Raw genomic sequence first — 20,858 nt, forward strand, 5'->3', positions numbered from 1 at the left:
AGGGGGAAAACTAAACTCTTTTACTCTTAACCTTCCCACCTGCTGGCAGGCTAATTCTCACCAGAGGGCATGCACTTTCTTGGATACATACTTTCCCAGACATTCTTGATAGAGGTAGCTGTCTGCCCAGGATTCAGACGGGCTTCTTTCAGGTCCTGGTACCATATACTGTGAATATATGGCATGATAGGAAATGGGAATAAAAAGGCATGAGGTGTGACAGCTCCTATCCTAAGATACAACTTGTAGATTGGTGTGGGGCATCACACAATGATTAAGTCACGCTGGGGATTAAAATGGAGCCCATTGCAGCCTTGGCTGAAAAACCAGAGCAGACTGAGCAGTTGGCACTGCAAGTGCCAGAACGCACAGAGGCTGGTTTCCTCCTCCTTCCTTGCATCTTGTGGCCGACCCACTTGCTCCAGCTGAGGCTTTTCTGCAGTTTTGGCACTTAGGAAAGTTTTGCCTGAGTTGATGCCCCAGGCTTTGTGCAGGGGGGCACGGACACTGCAGCATTTTGCCCCCAGCTGTGTGTTCCCCACCACTGCTGGGCTGAGTCCCGTGCTCCCAGCAAAGCCCTGGAGCCCACAGCAGTGGGCAGCAGGCACAGCTCCCATCTGAGGTGGGGAAGGCAAAGCACTTTCCAAAGAATCTGAACAGACCCATGTGAGCGCCACAGTCTGAGCTAACATCAGATTTCAAGTGGAAGAGCTGCTGGCGACTTGCCCAGATTCCCTGGCCTGCTGCCTGCCAAGTCCTCAGAGACTATTTTTGTCATTATTTATTTATTAAAATTAACTGTCTTGGGGCTGGACCGCAGACAGACAGAATCTAAAAATGCAGACACTCAGTGGAAAGCTAGCTGGGAGGTAGGTGGAGAGGTTAATAATAATATCTGGTCCAGTCCCATTAAAGGGCAAAAAACCCCAACCTTCTAAGAGAGTTTGTGGCTTAACAGGCTTAAATTCTTGCAATTCTTCTAGGCACCAGGTTGCCTAGAAAGACAAGGTGCTGGCTCACCTGGCAGGTACAATGTGCCATTTCCATACAGACTGGCAGACTGGGCCACAGCTTATGAATTTGGAGAAAGGTCATGAACTAGCAGGAGCAAGAAAACAGTGCTGTGAAGGTTGACAACCCACTGTACCAATATTGAACGGGAGACCACTTCTAGGAGCAACCTGAATCAGTAACTGATCCTTCACTACAAATCATTTTTATCTGCTGGGATCCTCTACCAGGCACTCTCCTTTTTTATTTTTTGGCTGTCTGAGACCACCACATTATATCACTATTATACAGGGTGCTTGTAAGTGAGCAGCCATGTCGGCTTCTGCTTCTAGATACCTTGCCTTTTTCTAGTGCCTTACAAACCTAAAGAGAAGCTCTCCCCAACTTGTGCTGAAACCAAGCCAAGGAGGCCATATATCCCATATTAAGCCCAAACCACACTCTGCTATTTGGAGAATGCAAATCCAGCCAAAGCCACAAACAAAATGGTTTGTTCTAAAATGCATTTCCAGATGGATCGTGATGAATGAAGTACAGAACACCTACAAAGAGATTTTCATCTTCAAAAGGAACCAGTGCATCTGATCTCTCCGAAAACCAGGTCTGGGAATGGGGAAACTATGGAAAGGGAGAATATCTCTTTCTACAACAGAAATACTTCACACTCAGATGAATGCTTTCCACCCACAGAACATAAAGCATTTTTTCCAAAAGCAAGCACTATTCTGGTTTCACTCAGAGTAGCAGAAGCAAGGCATGTAAACCATTGCTCAGGGTCACGCAACACAATATGGTATTGTCAGCTCTTTGACCTTGCTTTTCCAGGGCTTACCTTGCCCTATTGTGCTGCCTGGACAATGTGTTGATAGACAACAGGCTTTCTAATCCAACAGAGCCCTGTAAATCACAGCTACCAGTCTGCCCACACGGTGCCTGGCTTTAACTGATTCAGGAGCTGGCAGCTGTTGCCAGCACAACACCGATGCAGGAAACCTCATCCTGTTCACACATTAACAGCAGGAGCCTTGCAATCATGACACAGCACACTGCTGGGAGTGCCATGCAGGAATCACACTCACCTGGGATGCTGCTGGACTCTTCTCCAGCACCAGAGAGGGGGTGTCAGTAGTTCACGTGGCTCAGACAACTATGAATATCCCCATGGTAAGGCATTTACCCTGGTTTCAGAGGGATTTCTTGATGCAAATGGATTCACAGGTATAATGCTGCTTTAGCACACTCTGAAAAAGCCAGAATGTGTGCGGATTACCTGACAAATTCAAGGTCTCTCCTTTTTGCACTAATCCAGGCCTGGGATTTGGGTGCCTTCTTTAGGCAGATTGAAATCACAGCCCAAATCCCTGCAATGGTATCAGCACAAGATTTTAGTAACACCTTACAGACTACATGCAAGGATCTCCCTAAAGAAAGCTTTGCTTGTATTCCAAGCCTCACAGCCTATCAAACATAATGCACAAAATCTTCTCTTCTCCCATTTAGAACAACACTTTAACTAGGAAGGCTGTTTCCATGAGATGTGCACACATTTCAAAATGTAAATATAGCAGAGCAGGAAAAGAAAAAGGACTCTTTGACTACTAATGAATCACCCTTGTTGAAAGCTTCCTTTGGGGCATTCTGCCATCTGAGTCACTTTGCTCTGCATGCTTCTTAGCTTGGCTCTCTCCAGGCTTCATTCACCTGACATACATCTCTCTTTAGGCTGTAGGGATACATGCCTCTGCCTTTGCAATTCTGTATTAGCCAGGCAATGGGTGAATATATGGGTATAGATAATTTAAGGTGACTTTAAGGCCAATGATGAAGGGGACACAAGCATTCTTTAAAACAGCATTTTTCTTTCAAGAATAATGGTACAGTCAGAACAGCACTTGTATACCACTCCTCATCTTCAGGAGGACTTTGCTAAACATTAACCAGCTGCTCTTCATATCAGTTGTGGCATGGACTCTATAAACATGCATTAATTTCCTCATCAGTTCAACAAAGATGAAATTGATAAATCAAAATGAGTTGCTAAGAGAGCAGCTTAAATTAAAGACATGCATGACAACTTGGGCCCTCTCAAGCCCCATGATCTGGCCTAGCTGTTAACAGAGGAAGTGTTACCTGCTTTCTCCTCTTTTGCTCTGATGCAATCCAGGTCAGATCCCCTAAGTTAGATGCATTAAACCATATATTACCACTTCAAGAGCTGTGTTCTGGCCAGTTTCTCTCACACTAAATTCAAACACAATTTCACCCACACAAGCACTAACAAGCATGCTATGTGTCCTGTCTTCCCTTGTATCATCTCAAACTACCCTTCTCTCCCTTCCTCAGGTAATTTCAGATCCAGCGAGTTCCCAGATTTGGGTCTCCACATGCCACAAAAATATTTATTCTGCCACAGCAAGTGCTTCTTTTGGTGGCTGTGCCAGGCTATGCACGTTCATGGTGTGCATTAAACCAGGCCAGAAGATTTCCCTTCTGCTGAGGAGAAATCACATCTGGTAGGCACATCCCTGACCAGCACTGCCTCCAACAGACCCTGCCAGAGTTCCCTGTCTTAATGAACCAAGCTGTCACTCCTTCATCCTCGGCAGCTCCTTCCCTCCATCTAGCCCTGGCAGCCTCCACCTGTTCCTTCTGCCAGCGGAACAGGCAAAACACGATTTCAATAAAAGCATGGGAAGAAAGCTGTGTGAAGCCTACCCTGTGCAAGAGCTCAAGACCCCACGGTCAGGATCTGCTTTAACACAAGATCCAATGCCCTCCAAGTAACTCTCCTGCACATAACCACTGATCCATGCTGCTGGGCAAGGGCAAGCAGAGAGGAAAGTATTCTGCAGAGTACTCTGCTTCACCTCCTGTTTTTCTGACATGGTTACACAGTGTAACAGCCTGCACAGAGAAACTGCAGTACACCTGCTCAGCTGCTGGGCTGACTCACTGCCAGGGCCACACGAACATCAGCGTGACTGCGGCACAAGAGACACTCCAGCCTCCCTCACTCCTGCTCCTGGTAACTCTGCATGGGCAAGAGGACACCACACCACACTGTGGGAAGGTTTGATCTGCAAAGTTACCTCTGTCCAATTCCACAGGCTCAGAGCCTGGAAGAAGGGGTGGTGGCAGCAACACAAGGACAGGGCACGGGGCTGTGCCAGCAGAGTGCATTGGATGGATACTGACCCTGGGATGACTGAGCTTGCTAGCAGCCTGCTGTGTTTACACTTATACAGCAGATGGTTCCTTTAAAACAGAAAAGCTCAAAACAGGAGGTAGCCCTACCACCAAGTTGTTTAGTGAAAGTTTCCTACAATTTTTCCATTGTCAGTCCCAGCTGAGAGATGTTTGTTATGGAGAAGTCACATGTGAAAAAAGCACGTGCACGCCAGGAAATCTCTGTGTTAGTCCCAATGTAAGATCTGTCACAAGACATTGTGGGTCTCATTTTCAGACTGTTTCTTGCATTCAGCCCCTTGTCCTCTCCTCCCTTCACCCTCTTCTTTGAATCCTCCTTCATACAATATTGCACAATCATTACCCACTCAGCCTGTTGCCATAAACCCACAGCCCCCTTCCAAGGGAGCAGCAGGTCTTGGGCACACTTGGCCCATTTTGGTGCCACAACCAAGACTCTGCACTTCCCTGCATCCTACATAGAACACCACCAGACTGCTAATTCAGCTAGCTCACGAGATTTTGCTCAGCAGGCAACAGATAAGCACTTCACAATTCATTTTAATTGCAACTTCTTTGTAGTGTTTTCCTTTATTCAAGGGAGAGAAGAAAATTTAAAAATTGCTTGATCCAGTCCAGATTATAACTGATCCTTGCTTTCAAAAGGACAAGTTTACTCTGAAAATAACAACTCCAAATGACATCTCACAGCTGTCTCTCCTCAGCTCCATGCACCATCCTACTGATCCTCCTAGTTTCTCTCTCAGGCTGTTGCCCTTGCCTGTATGGATACAGGCCCACCAGCCTCCTCCATCTCAGCAAGGTGTCTACTGTCTCCTCACACACACACACACACTCTCTCTCTTTTGCATCCCATTTTCAGTTTGGCCCTTCCCAGGGTCCCACAGACCCAACTCCACCATCCCATACATCTCACTTCTTCCCAGCAGTGAAGAGAAGAAGAGGAGGCTGCCACTGCCTTCTCTTTCCATGGATGGCACGGAAGGGGTGGAGAGCAGAGGAGAGCAGGCAGGCAGGACTGCAAGCACCAAATTCAGCAAGGAATCTGTAGGGAAGCCATCAGCACGTCTCAGTTCTTGCCCTTTACCTGCACACCACAGACCAGGCCTTTCCTCTTCAGTCCAACACACAAATAATTGCCCATAGTAACCTCTTCCCTTTGCTCCCCCACATTCAAATTTAAAGCTGCATTCCCACGAATAAAAAACCCAGACACCAAGCCTCCAAGTCGACTGTATTTTCTTTAATTCCTAGCAGAAATCTGCTGTTCAGAGTTTAGTCAAAGGTGCTGTGAGAACCCTCTCTGCTCTGCCACACCAATTTCCACTGCAGATCACATCAGTAATCAGCATGCTGTGGTATGCAGGAGTGGTCAGGCAGCTCATGCCTGTTCAAGTGCAGCTACATTCAAAAGTTGGACTGAACAGTAGGAAATACAGAAGCCCACAAGCTCATTATTTATTCTGTAGAAATGTCTAGAGGCAAGAGGAGGTAGTCACACTGTTTAGTCAATGAAAAATGCTCTTTAGGAAGATTTTAGATGTCTAAATTCACAAGACCCACTTGGGAACTTTCAGGTGCCTGAGGCATACCATGCTGAGAGCCAAGGCACCACAGGAAAGAATGGCTTTGGAAACTTCATTTCACATTTTAACCAATCCAGTGGGATGCAAGAAGGTTTTACTCTTTCCTCGGAGCTCTCCTAAGCTCCCTCATTACTGAGGCTGGAACACCAAGGGCCTCAGGAAGCCGTAACCATTCCCTTTGTACTGCAAGGCACATGGGTCAAGCCAAGAGTCCCATAAATTCACCGTGGCAAATATGAGATGCTGCACAACATAACCCAACCCACTTTCTTATGGCACCATGATCAAGACAGACAAACTCTGTGCATGCTCATGCAGGAGGATCAGACCACCTCAAGTCTTCATCACACTCCTCAAACAGCCCAGCACAGAGAGGGATTTTGCTGGCTCAAGGGGCTGAGCTTGGATTAGACACATGATCACTGCAGAGGGCTCTAATGCAGCCTCCCAGGCTCAAAGCAAGGAAATGCTCACAAACACAGCTGTGCAAAAAAAAATAAGAAAAAAAATCTCACTATAACATACACTGTTCCCTTAGGACAAGTTATTCTGGTCTGAAAACAAAACAAAACAAAAAAGAAGTAACTTTTAGAAATCATAGCTAAGTGAAAACAAAGCCCAGGCACCCATTTCTGCACCTCCAAGGCAGATGCTAACACACATTTGTGTATGCAACAGCCCCAGAACATGAACCAGTTCAGAGCACAGATATGGAAAGAGGCGCTGGCACAGCCTCCTGGGCCATTTCTGACAATGCTGTTTTGTTCTTCCATAAAGCTGTTTTGTTTAGGGCCTTCTTTGAAAATTCCATCATGACACATGTGCAAAGTGCCAGCATGGATAAATGTGCTCCTCCAGGATTATTTTCACCATGGTTAATATTCCACCCCCCACAACCTCCTCAACCACAGTCTGTTCCACATGCTTATCACTTCACAAGGAGGAATATGCAGTCCTGTCCCACACAATTTCTGTCTGTCTGCCCCTGCTCCTCCCAAAAGTCACCAGTGCTCCTGGGTCAGCTGCTTTCCATGGATTTTGCAGCTGTTTTGAAGGCAGCAGGGATGACAGGGCTCCACATCCTTCATGAACTCCATGCACCTCTGTGAATCACACGAGCCAGTGCTCCTGGTGACACAAAATCATGGCTCAATGCGCACTCCTGTTCCAGAAAGTGTTTTACTCATCAGCACAACAGCCCCAGGACCTTGCTGCAAGGAAGTAAGGAAGCACTTGAGTATTAGTGCTAGCTAAGTAAAAAACCTCCTGATTTCCTCAGCAAAACTGCACTTGACCCACATTTTCTAGAAAGCAACAGCTTGCATGCTACTCTGTGCAAACTCTACTTAGAAAGAAAGAAAAACTGACCCACATTTGAACTGTCTCAGTAATCAGTGGTGCATAAAAAAGGCTCCCAAAGTAGCACCATTAACCCAGTGTGTTAACTCCAGTGGATGGGTTCTCTAAGACAATTTTACAGAGACTAATGCTGAACTTTTTCTTGCCTACAGCATCCACTCAAAGCAAAGCTGGCGACTACATACTCCCATCCAGGGCACTCATGTCCTGCTTCTGGGGAAACAACCAGATTCGACCCCAAAAATATAAATCTAAACTACCAGCTTCCTATGAAGAAAAACTGTAAAAGTATGACCTTTCAAGCATTCAAAAACGAACCTAGATGTGTGGTCCATGGAAGGTGCAATGAAGAAAGCCATTCAGGGAGGCCTGCACCAAAACTTCATTATTGATTTAACATGCAACATCTACACTTCTATGCCCTCCTCCTGTTGTCAGTGACTTGTAGGTCTCTTCCAGTGTTTTAATCCCTTACTTTTTCTATAATCACTGAGTACTCAACTGCAAGGTTTTTTTTGCCAGACTTTTCCTATTTGGTTTCATTTAAAAAATATTCTGAAACAGTTCAAATTTTGGTTAAGAATCACATCATGTCACTTCATGTATATGGGACTTATACACATACCATCTGTACTCCAGAGCCATCATTGCTCACAAATGCACACTGGGTATCACAGATATTTGAAGGGCCCCATCACTGTGATATCAAGCTCAAGAAGATGGATAACAGAAGAATTGCTCTGCAGTTTCCCACCAGCAGGTTCCTTTGCCAGGCACTGCCACTTGCAGAGCAGCTCATCAGAAACCAGCCCAATGTTCTGCTGAAAGGAGGTCAGAAACCAGCAGTGACAAAGCACATCAGGGAGAGATGGTGCTGGATGAGTGTGAGGCCCAACTGCAGCACATGGGCAAGTCATGGCCTGATTTCCCAGAAATAGGCATCATTTCCTCTGCAGCACTGCTAGCAGAGCAGGCAGGTGGGCCAGGCAGAAGAAAGAGGCAGGAAGCCAATGTAAGCCTGAAGCAAATTAAATATCAGAAGGCAGCAGGTTCCTTTGAGACTGCTTGGTTGCTCTTTTGGCAGAGGAGAAAAGCAAGCCATTAAAGAGGTAGAATACACCCGTGTCAACTTCATTTGCAGCACTAATTGCCATGCACGTGCACTAATTGCCCTCACATGAAGTGCAAGGGACTGGGCACTACTTGAATCCCAGGCAGTAGGTGAGTCTTCCAAAGTAGCACTTGTTGGATCATGCTCTCACCACACATTCCACTTGTACCAAAGAAGAATGGAAAGAATCAGTGCAGTCTTGTTTTTTCATAAAATTATCCAGTGCAGACTATTTAGAGACCAAAAAGGAAATTTTAACCAGACCACCAGAGATATTCAAAACATCAACAAAGTTTGGAGCTTCTTATCAAAGTCAGAAAAGGTAAGAGCCACTGAAACAAACCATTCCCTGCTGCCACTGTGGAGGACAGGGCAATGGAGCAGCTCATTCTATCCTGCAGCCACCTTCTGTGACTGTCTTTTCTTTTGTCAGTAATAGCAACACTGTTTGATTGCTCTCAGTGAAGCTGATGGCTGTCAGGGCTCATCCTAGTTACCTGCACAGGTAAAGTGCATCAGAAAAATAAACACTGGTGGCAGGAACACAGAGCTGCACTGCTTGGGGCTTCTTCTGGGGCTGTTTACATCACTGAGGAGGTGAAAGCAAGGAAAAAGCAGAGGGAGGGAGGACTGCAGCAGGTGGACAGATCATGCTTGGCCATCTTCTCTCCTGTTTTGTTAAAGGTTTCCTGGAAAAACAGAATTGTGAGACAGTGGAACAGACTGTCCAGAGAAGCTGTGGATGCCCCATCCCTAGAAGTGTTGAGGCCAGGATGGATGGGGGTCTGAGTAACCTGGTCTAGTGGATGTCCATGCCAGGGGTGTTGAACTGGATGATCTTTAAGGTCCCTTCCAACCCAACCACTTCATGATTCTACAAAAAAGGGGTTTATGTCTTTCCCTTCAGCAAAGTCTGAAAGCAACATATGTCCCTATCAGAATGGTAACATGTCCTTAACATCCTTCATCTGCATTTGCTCCTAGCTCATTAACACTCCTTTCTCACTGGAGGACACCCACCCCTCTGAGCTGCTTGCTCAGGTGGGCATGTGCTCCTCCCAGACTGTTTTGGTCCAAATATATGGGCTAAACTAACTTTGGGTGAGTTGGGTTGCAAAAAACATTTCAGTTACTGAGTCTGACTGTTTGGCAGTAATGGAATTGCTGCTGAAGCACAGACAACTAAAAAGCCCTGGAAAACCAGACCCAATGATCCATTACCACGTAAGTGAAGAAGAGGAAATGCACCTCTCACTACTAAAGTCTTTTTACAGTATTTCTTCCCATTTTTTTTTCCTCAGGACCTACAGAGAAGTCAGGCTGGGGAGAGAGACAGGAGACACTGCAGGCACATCTTCCACCAGTGTGTCTGATACACTGCAGGGTGCCTAGTACAAGACAGATGCCTCTCAGTAATGTGAGGATTGATCAGTGTAAATCAGTCACTATTGTTCTACACCAGCTGTCCCTTCATACAGAAAAGCCCTGAGGGGAGTTAAAGGCATTTTGCAAGCAGCCAGAGGGAAAAAGGTATTTTTGGTGATAGGCAGGAGGCATTTAGATTCCAACTCATTTATTGCTGTGCTAAAAATAAACTAAACAAGGCAACAACGATTTGGGGTATGGTTCAAAGAGAGGTAAGATTCCTTTAGATCTCATTGGGACAGGGAACAGCAGGAGAAGTAAATATCATGACCATTAAGATTCAAAAGTTAGTTGGCTCAGTCCTGGAAATTGCAGCTCTGCCTAAGACCACTTTTTGTGCAGAAGGCACCCTTCAGGTTTTTTTCCCTTCTACTCAAAGGAAATCAACATTTTCACTCTGCCCAGACCCAAATGCTGTTTCAATGAGCAAGCCAATGTTACAATGCCACCCATTTGAAGGGAGCACAATATTTCTCCAATAAGCTTCAGCAGGAGGTTTGGCAGGCAGGGAGCTGTCACAGCATCTCCCCATGAGGTTTTACACACAAGATATGCTCATGTGGCAGCAAGGCACTGCCTCAATAGCGTATGGAGCATTGCAAATGGCTTAAACAGGAGAGCTGTGCAAACCAAAGGAGTTTCTCTCAGGAAATACACAGAAGACCATCATCTGCCACTTCTGTGGCATTCCAGGTGGCAGCCTAGCATCTTAGCATACAGAATTTTGTCCTGGTCACAGCTGCTAAAGAATTGGCAATGGAAAGGTTTGGTCTCAGCCTCAAGCAAGAGGTCATGCTCTGAAAGCAGATCATTTCTCTGGGAAGGATGGGTCATGAGCAGTCACCCCTTGCACAGAGACAGCCATAGAGGGGACACTCATCACCAGGCTCCTGAAAAGCAGCTTTGGAAATGGGGCCAAGAGCTGGCTAAACATGACAGATAAGCTCCTCTCTTGACTCTGTCCCTATCACAACCAGCCCCAATCCTTGCCAAGGGGGAAGGCACACAGCACAGAGTTACACTATCTCTAAAAGAAAATTACATACAAGGGCCATGCACTAAGCTAATAGTATAAAGTACTCCTCACTTACATAAGCTACAGTCTTAGCCTGAAGATATTATGGTAAAGATTGGTCTGTTCAGAAAAGTTCATCAAAATAAATTGAAGAAAACTATTTAAACCTGTGAGAACACTTCTTTTAACAAGCATGACTTTATTTAGTTTGCATTCCCTCTGGAAGTGAATTAAATTAACTAGGTCCATTTGCATCTAAAATAGACAAGTAAGGTGGTTTCAGCAGTGGACTACAGTTTCTGTATAGTGGGCTTTATATTGTGGTTTAACTAATTCCCAGAGTGTTACCTTTCCTAGACATCATTACTTGGACAAACCTTCAGTGTCATGACACAGCCAGATACTCATTACCTGCATCAGGGAAGAAGGAAAACAAACTAACAAAAACAAAATTGCAGTTTCCTAACTTTCTCTCTTGAGATATGAAAATATTTTCAGGAAATACTTCCTTAAGTATTTGTTCACAGTCATTTCAACCACAGTGTAAGAGGCATACACTTTGAAGAGTCCCTGGAGCTCTAAGGACTTACCTAAGCACAGCTACCCTAACAGCTGAGAGGTGCCAGGCACCAAAAGGAGGCCACCTGTGAAAGGAGGTGTAACCTTCAAGCTTACAGCTTGTACTGCAGTGCTTCCAGGAAGGCTCCAGTCAGGAATGAGACCCAGCTGTGCCAGATGTCATTCAAATGCACAGTTTGTGACAATAGAGAACAGCAGGCTCTGGGTGGGGTGGGAACTCAAGCCAGGTGAGACAAGGAAACTAAGCACCAGTTTCATCTGAGAGCAGCCAGAGAGCTCCAGTCACAGACAGCTCTTCTTTACTGTCTGCCCCTACCCAGGGCTCTGCTAAAAAACCCACCAACAAAACAAACACACTAGAAAGCACATCATTGTTTTTGTGACCCCCAAGAGCACATACACAAAGGAGTGGTTTTTCTAGACTGGTCTGTGATTAGTACCTGCCACAAATGGTTTAGGCTGACTTGGTCTTGTCTTGGTGCAGCAGGATGGGGCTGAGCTCTGGAAGTATCCTTCAATCATATAATTTCTGGCTTTGTACCTTTCAAAAGTTATCAGTACATCTGTCATATCAAGGAGGTGGCACTTGTTCTAGCACACCGACATGACTAAGAAGATATAAGCCTGAGCTCTAGTCCCTCATTTTCTTGGCTTGTCAACAGCCTTGCAAATTTCTCAGATATGATAGTAAACCCATATGCACAGCATCTATTTGGTGGTGTGCTGCTAAAAAGTCCAGAATAGACACGGAGCAAAGAAAAACGCCATATTCAACATCAATTAAGAAGGCGGGAATGTAATTACCCAGTACAAAATCTGGGCATGATGTCAGAACCCCTTCACAACTAACACGTCCATCTGTGTTATATTTAAGTAGATGCCACCAACTTGAACAGAGAAATATCCCCAATATGTTCCATCACAGAGTATTAAAATCCTGTCTTACTAAGAGGAGAGAGGAAAAAAATAAGTATTGGTTCAGTTCAGAAATCACTGCAGATTGCTTTTTCAACTGACAAATACCATGCAATTCAGCACTTAAACTTTTTTTTTTTTTATTGAATGGAAGAAATTTTAAAGTGCAGGAGAATTGTTCAGTGGGTACTGTTAAATGAGCTCAGAAGTCCATCCTGGCCTTAAGATCCAGAGAGTTCAGCACTCAACAGCAGTTCCCACACTAGTAACCTACTTCACGTTCAACGGCCTGAAAGACTGCATTTAGCTTTCAGCCTGAGTGAGACTGACACTGTGATTACACATTCTCCCACCACACTGCACAGCCTCCTCCTTCCTTAGCACTGCAGAGCATTTCTTCCTCTCCCTATGAGAGTACAAGTAACCACCTGCCCAGAAAAGAGAAATCCCATTTAAATGGAAACATCTTCATTAATAACATGTCCTTTGGTCCCCCCATTTGTGTGCATGAATACCCACATGTTAAAAGCAAGAACACAGGCAGAAAGCTGCCATTGGGTACCTCCCAGCAAATGGAAAGAGTTCATCACTCAGCTAGCATGTCTGAGGAGCTCTGTCATCTGTGGGCTGACCAGCAAACTACTGTTTTTAGAAATACTGATTTGAGTAGTCCCTTACCACATTGCTGGCTCTAAGAATTCAGTTTGCAGAGCGAGAGGGACAAAGGGATCGGTGCTTGTAGCATTTAGTCTAGAGCAGGGAATTAAGGGAAGGAGGCAAGGCTTTTTCTGGAAGGGAAGATACAGCCAGGGAACTGTTTGCATCAGCAACATTTTATGACAGATTCTTGCAAGCAATGTCATAGCCTTTTCTTCTGACTATGAAGTGAGACAGAATGTCTTATACAAGCTGCAAACATATTTGAAGAATAAACAGTTTGCGTAAGTTGCCTCTTTGAGAGATCAATTTCTAATGTCTGGGGGGAAAAGAAAGACAAAACACAAACCTTTCTTTATTTCTATTCCCTCTGTGTTGCATCAGCACAGTTCTTTGTTTACTGTCTGCAAAGATGCACTCTGATACTAGTGGAATGTGTATATTGAATTTGAAGAGCAGCTTTAATTCCCAAAACTCAACCTCCCAAAAGCAAAGTTTCCCAGGAAAACACAGGATGATAGCCAAACACGGCAATACCACAAAGACCCAATTCACAGTAAAAAATTTGAAGGGTATTACATGGGTGTGTAAAACTTTTCATGAAAAGAAAAGGCAGTTTAATATTTCATCTGGAAACTCATCACTCAAACTGCAGAAGAAGCAGTCTAGGTAAAGGAATTATAAACAAAATCAGGGCAGGATTGAGGATGCTTTGAAATAGACTTCTCTTCTGCTATTTCTGCTGCTATGAAGTAGGAGAAGCCACAAATGATGACTATACAATGCACACTACAGACAGTCCTGATAACATCTTAAATACACAAATATGATTTGTGTTCCTGATGTCTGGGGAAGGGAATAAAGATACCTGGCAATTACATTAGTGTCATATAAATATGGAGAAAAAAGAACACAATGATATTTTATTTGCAGAACAAAGCCTGACAAAACAATGAAACATTCTATAGTGAGTGCTGCAACAAAAATCCTGCTAGGCATTAGTGAGGCCAGCCTGGCACCAGAAGCAATACTTTGGTGATGCCAATGCTGCCCATTAATTCTTCAGCTGTGGGGGGTCCTACCATTTGTAAACACATCATCTTTGTGGGGCAAAACCAACACGTCTGGCTGGAGGAGCTCACAAGCTTGTCTGCCCACCAGGCTCCTGGTGGGACAGAGCTCCCCAAATGTTCAAGAGCAGGACTGGAAGTGCAAGGGAGAGCTTTGAAATGTGTTCAGTCCATTTCTCTGAGTGTCAGAACAAGACCCTCTCATGCTAAATTCTACTGCAGGTCTGCTGAACGCCGCCATTCCTGTACCAGCCAGTGATGAAACCAGCAAGAGTCAGCACCATCATAAAACATCATGGGGAGTTTCACTGGGAGTGGTCCAGCTGCAGGTGCTAAAAAGCATTTTGAGCCTTGTCTTGGCCTGACAGCCATTTTATGTGTGACCTTATTAAGTGCTAGAAACTTCAAACTTTCTTATGATAAGGTGAGAAGATTTAGGAGCTCAGGAGACAAATATATTAAAATTCTTGTCTGTTTCCCACACCCCCTCATAACTAGATTATCCTTTTTAATATCTTTGGGGTTGTGTTTTTTCATTCACATGAGATTTCCCCTTGGGTTTTTACCTAGCCTAAGGACTCCATAATAATGAATCAAATTAAGTTTCTGGCAGCAGCGGGCTACCTCTCAGGTAAAGACAAAAAAAAAGTAATATTTTTTTAAAGTATCACCAATGTCAAAACAAAAAGAAGAAAGAGCATCCCATGGATGAAAGATATCACAAGTTCAGATCACTAGGCTAGACTTCAGAGGGAGGGAAGGAACTAACACCGAGCCTATCCCACATCAAAACACAGGACTTGCAGGAGATGAAAAAGTCACACAGCAGTTAGACAGGAACCCCACCCATTTCCCAGAAGCTGTAAATCTTCACATTCCTTGCACACACTTTGTCACTGTCCTACCCCTCTGGGCCATAAAAAACCAACATGCAGCACACCATGAAATCAAGTAGCAGCTGGAAGGCTCCAGGGAGATGCTGGTGCACTCCAGCTCCCTCAGCACCACCTCTTCTGGGTACAGATTACCTGTACAGGGTGCCATGTAAACCCTACAGTACAGAGCAGATGGAAGGACAAACCTTGCCCAAGGCTGGTAAAACCTGGAGCCCTGTCTTCTACCTCCTAAAACAAAACTGGGTTATTTTCTCTGAACTATACCCACCTGCACAGGGAAAAAGAATGAACAAACAAAAAAAACAAATAAAAAAACACCCCAACCTCACAAAAAATTAAAAAAACCCAACCCAAAAACAACACAAGAAGATGAAAAAGAAAAAAAAAGAACAGAAAAACATTAAAATAAGTAAAATGAGACAAGAGGAAAAAAAGAGATAAGGAAAAGAAGAAAAGAGAAAGACAGGAGCTTTTCAAAGCATGGGTTCTTGGAAGCCATTACCAGCTACAGGGTGGATCACTTGACCACACAATGGAATATGCTGTCAAAATAATTTTGGTTTTTACCTCTCAGTTCTTCAGGAGTTGCTGGGAATTTTTCATTGCATCTTCTACCAGGACAGAAGGAAAATTCTTTTAGTTTGATTAGAAAATGAGAGTAAATATCCAGTAGTACCACAATATGATGACCAAACCAGCTGTTACCGAAAGACTGTAACTACTCCAACGACTGCAATGGCTAAAAAGTTAGCAATTGTTCCACTTTTCTTAAAAGACAGAGAGGGAGCCATGGTACATGACTGAAAGATTAGCTAATCAGACACAAATTGAATGCATTTGGAGAACAGCCTGGTGCCCAAAGTTCACATTCCAGCTGGGCTGAGTCCCAGTCCTCTTCCAGCCCAGACCTTGGCAGTGCTGCCCACACCAGAGTGGACTCAGAGCAAAAGGGCATTGAGGAAGCACTGGGCTATTCAGGCTCCAGGAGGGCACAACCAGCTCCAGTGAGCCTTTAGCACCAGGATAATCAGCATTTTATATCCACTGCTGCTCAGATTTATAAATCATCTGAATGAGGTTAATCACAAAAGACCTCATAAATAAGATGTCCTGCCTTGGACGGGTCTCTGACAGAGAAGAGGTGTCAAACTAAGCCATTGTGCCCAGGACACTGAAGGACAAGTCAATGGCTGCTTTGTAAGATTAGGGCAAAGAAATTTGTCCTTCTGCCTCCAGTACCTTCATGAATCCTGATGCTGCTCTAAAGTATCTTCACCTCTCCAGAAATAACCAGAACTAGCACACCCTGCCTTTTCAGGCATGTCATAAAAGTGCCTAGAAGGACAAGTCTTTTTGCTATGCACCTCAGTCACCCCCATTAGGTTTTGTCTTGAATTCACCAAGATCCAAGCCAGTTATAAAAGTGTGATTATGACCACAAGGCTAGGAGAAATTATTCAAATGGGTCAGTTCATCAAGACAACAAACCTATTAAGAATCCAGGAACAGAGAGAAATTAGACACACAGCACTCTATCACACTAACAGGTTTTGATACTGGTGAACATTACGGTGAAATATTAAACTAATTCATGGAGGGGGGAAGGAGGATAAACCAAGGGGGTAGATTAGGAGGTGGCAGGATTATAGGATAATTTAGGAGATAAGAAAAACAGATACGCCTTTGTAAACCTCAAGCAACACATGCCCAAGAGATAAAGACAATATTCTTACAAAGGACTAAATTGATACACAATACCTCAGGGATTTACTTAATTACTTCTATTACAGAATTACCCTAGGGAGGCAATTAGCAATGCAACAGTTACTGAATATTTCAGGTTGCCACTTTTTGCCCTGAACAGAAGACCACAAATCAATTTTCAGTAACTTCGGTGCAACAGCTGCTCAGGCAGATTCTTTAGTAGTGAGCAGTGCTAGAGCTCTTCTCACTGCACGAGAGCCCCACTGATATCAATTATATCAGTATTTATGCAGAACAGGGCATTAAGTGCTGTTTGAGGCACCCAGTAGCTGGCCCCATGTGGCTGAGCACCTTAAAAATCCCGTCCTATACAAACATTACTCAAACCTATTTCCAACTGGACAAAAGTAAAACAGGCAGCACATAACCACAGGAGAGCTGACACACAGATCCATCTGCATTCCAGGTGGTTCATCTCTCCTTCTTGATGAATAAAGACAATGCTGCTTGAAGACAATGAAAGCACAGTGCAAGGACTTGATTAACACACTGCTGAGAACCTGTCTCTAAATCAGTCATCGCTCACGTGTAGTAGGCATGCTGAGGCTGAGATGGAACACACAGTACTACTTCTCCTACTGTGTGACTAACTTCTTGCTGAATGCCATTCAAATTGCCAACTGGAAAGCATCTCTACGAGGTGCTAGGAGATCTCCACAAGATTCAAGTCAATTCGCTCTCACAGTAAGGAATTGTTTTTAGCCCTGCTGAAGCGAGTTTGTTTATGAAGAGGAGAGAGACTGGTTCTCATAACACCAACATCTTCTGAGAAACAGTTAAACTGAAATGTTACACTTTCAAGAGAGCCACCACGCAGATACAGATCAATCATCTACCATTAACATGCACTGACAGAGAGAAAGGCCAACACATACACACTTCTCAGAAGTGAAGGATGAGGAGTACTAATGTAACATTTTTATGATGGAGACATGGAAAAGGGTCGAGCAAGAAGGAGCCCTGAATCAGAGAGACAAACAAAAGACATGTGCCGAGGTAGTTTGCTATCAGAGATCCTTTGCAGAGGGTTTGCAGTAGTATTTGGGGAGAAAAGAGATCAGTGCATTTCAGTTTCTATTCCATTGAGGTTACTGACACAAGACAAAAAAAAAGGTATTTATTTTTCGTGGTACCTTACCAGTCACCCACTCGCACTGAGTTAATAAACTACAAAGACTTAACTGTATCCTTGAACATGGAACATCAGAAAGTTACAATAAAACAGGTTTGGATGGGAAAACAGGAGTAAATCTAACCTCAGTCCACGGGCTTGTTTGATGTTTGTATATGGCATTCTTATCCCCTACTCCTGGTCCCCCACTCACTCCCACACATAATTCCCATCCCTTTTTAAGTCTGATTCAGAGTCCAATAAACTCTCTTGTGAAATTCCCTGTCCCTTAGCCCATAGTCTTACAAAAATATTGGTGCTTGCTCAAGACTCTGCGCTGAGGGCAGCTGTCTCCTCACATGACTTCAGTTAAGCATCTGCAGCCCACAGGCTGAGCCTCTGCCCATGTGCCCATACAGGCCCGTGGGTCAGCTGGGCAGCTCGCTCCAAGGGACTGGGGATAAATCTCACTGTTATCTCTGCTCTGAATGCAAGGCAGATTTCTGATAAACGGTACACTTCTTCCTCAGTTAAGTATTAGAAAGCCTCATTCACATGTAAAGTAATGCTTACGTGAATTCTAGAGTTGAGCGTGTTTTCAGAGCCTGAAAGTGCATCAGAGCCAACACATGGAAAAGGTGGCCTGAAAAGAGATACACTTACATGCAGGGAGAAGACAACACACTTCCATACAGTGAAACATATTTGTAATCTGTCCCAGAATAACACAAGAACATAAACCTGAAAACTAATACGGTCATCCCGTCCCCAATAAATCCAAAACCAGTTCCTCTAGAGCTAACTGATCACAGGAACAAATGAAAAACCCCCTTTTAAGCAGTCAGAATTTGTAGTTGGTAGAGTATCACCTATTCACTGTGTTCCACTTCCAGCAGCATGCTGCCTTTGGAAACAAGTAAGTTCCCAAACACAGGATTTCTTTTTCTCCCCTCCCTCAACACTGGATAACTTTTTAATATAAGGCAATAATTAGCACTTTATTCCAATCAAGCCTTAATTCAAGAAGCTAAGATCAGCCTCTAGCTGATCAGACTCACAGAGGAACCAACTATACTCATCTTTTTGACAGAGGTGCTTTCTCTTTTGAAAGACAGACTCCTCCAAGTAGCAAAGAGAAGTCAGAACCTATTTTCCAAATCCAGTGACTCCAGAAGCATTATTTTAAAAAGCAGCTCACTTAAGACTGAACAGTGACAACTACTCTTGTTCTTGGCACTTTATGGATTCAGAAACAGCAGACTGCATTAACCCTTCCATGAAGTCTGACTAGCATAGCATTGGAGCAGAGAGTTTGGGGACAGAAAAATCCAGCAATGATAGGAGAAGATAATTCAGACAATAAACTCATGCATCCTCAGCTAGGGAGTACAAGAAGCTGCCTTTCCCCCAAAAGGGACCTTCTACCAAGAATTCCACTCTCTTGAGAAAGAGGAGTTTGTAACAGGCTCTAGAGCCTTATAAAAGTGCTCAGGAGTCAACACAAGAGTCACCCTGCCTTAAACATCGGTGGATCATAACAAGAGTGTATGATTTCTCCTGGTTTGGAAACAATTCAGAGAGGACTTAAAGCAAAAAAGCTCCCACAAAGTAAAACTTGCTTAAGTTTTATAGTTTAAAATGCCATGAAAAAGAGAGGAAAGGTGGTATACAACCTAACCAGCCTTTCTTCTGTGACTGCTGGATGTAAAGTACCATCTGGTCACAAAGGCACTCACATTCACTCCTGCTCCACAAAACCCAGGCTGATGTGACTGCCAGTGTGAAGTCACAGAAAATATTTTAACTCACTCTTCTTGACTTATCTGGTCTTCACCTGCCTTTGCCTCTGGGAGTTTGAAGGAGGAAAATGGGGCTTGTGCGCATTAGGGGGGCAGAGCTGAACACAACTGATTTCCACGGCAACAAGATACAGCCCCAGTGAAGAAGGCCTGTTAGTAGCTGTAATGTGCTCAGCAGAACAGATTTTCTATCAGACAGCCAGAGATAGCAGCTCGTGTTCATACACAAACGTGTAAGGAATCTGATGGTTGGCCTTGTACAACCCAACTGATTCAGCCTGTGCTACGCCAGTGCAGACCATAGCAAGATAGAGACTGTGTTAGTAGGAAAAATAAACAGTGGAGAGATGCTCTGCCTTCGAAGATAAAGTAAAAGTGCTCCTAGGACATTCCTCTTTAACTGAACATTTATTGCCAAACCATAGGAAAACTCCAGCATTACTATGAAAGCAAAAGCAACTGTGCAAGGCACAGATTTGTGCATGCTGTGCCATCACCTACTGCCCATGCTTCTACCTTTGACAAGTGCACATTCATACATGAGCCAACCTCTTACAAACAACCTGCTATTTGGGACGGGAGGGAGCTGTAATTGTTCCAAATTTTCTACTGAGGGAGTCAATCATTTGGCCTTGGAAGTTTAGGCTCCTTCCTATTAAAATACAGCTACCAACATTTTCCAACGCAATGATATTTTATTCATTTGTTAGTATGCTCCGAGCCTTGCTCATAACAGACTGCTAAATCTTCTAGCAGCAATCATGATGGGATTTGCCTTGCCATGTAAGGATGCAGTCTCCAAACACACTGATTTCAACAGGACCAGTCTCCGTTTATAAAGCAAAAAGCACACATGAGGCTTTGCGAGACCAGAGCCCCAGTGGAGAAGAGCTGAGGCCATTAGCAAACTTTTTCAAGTCAAGCAGAAAAACACCAACTGTCCCACTCACACTGTATGCTCTGCTGGAAATGCACAAAAAGCCATTTATATCAAACATAAGAAGAATATGTCACATACAGTTTATAAAAATATTGGTAACAAACTAGGAAAAAAGCCAGAAACTCTCCAAGTAGGCTTAACGAGGCTGTGGGGAGAAGAGAGTCATTTCATGGGCTATTTTGTATAGCAAAACAGTGACAGCCTCATTCTGACGAGGTTTTATTTAAGTCCTACAACTTTTCTTGCCACTGCAATAGGTGGAACTCAACTCAGAACTAAGACTCAAAGCAGGCGCTGAGCACGAGGCTTTATTTTGTATTATGTGTTAGGGCTGTAAAATGACCAAACACCTGATTTTAATAAACAAATCCTTGGTAACACACAAGTATCAGGGCTAACTGTGACAGGCTCAT

At 44.1% G+C, this 20,858-nt stretch overlaps 1 protein-coding gene across 1 annotated transcript in view; it reads right to left on the reverse strand.

Moving 5' to 3' along the window:
• Window positions 1-20,858, reverse strand: part of ADCY5 (adenylate cyclase 5) — a 204,663-nt gene that overhangs the window by 180,993 nt on the left and 2,812 nt on the right. The window lies entirely within an intron of this gene.

Source organism: Agelaius phoeniceus, chromosome 7 (assembly GCF_051311805.1).
Source record: "Agelaius phoeniceus isolate bAgePho1 chromosome 7, bAgePho1.hap1, whole genome shotgun sequence".
In the NCBI taxonomy this organism is placed as follows: Eukaryota; Metazoa; Chordata; class Aves; order Passeriformes; family Icteridae; genus Agelaius; species Agelaius phoeniceus.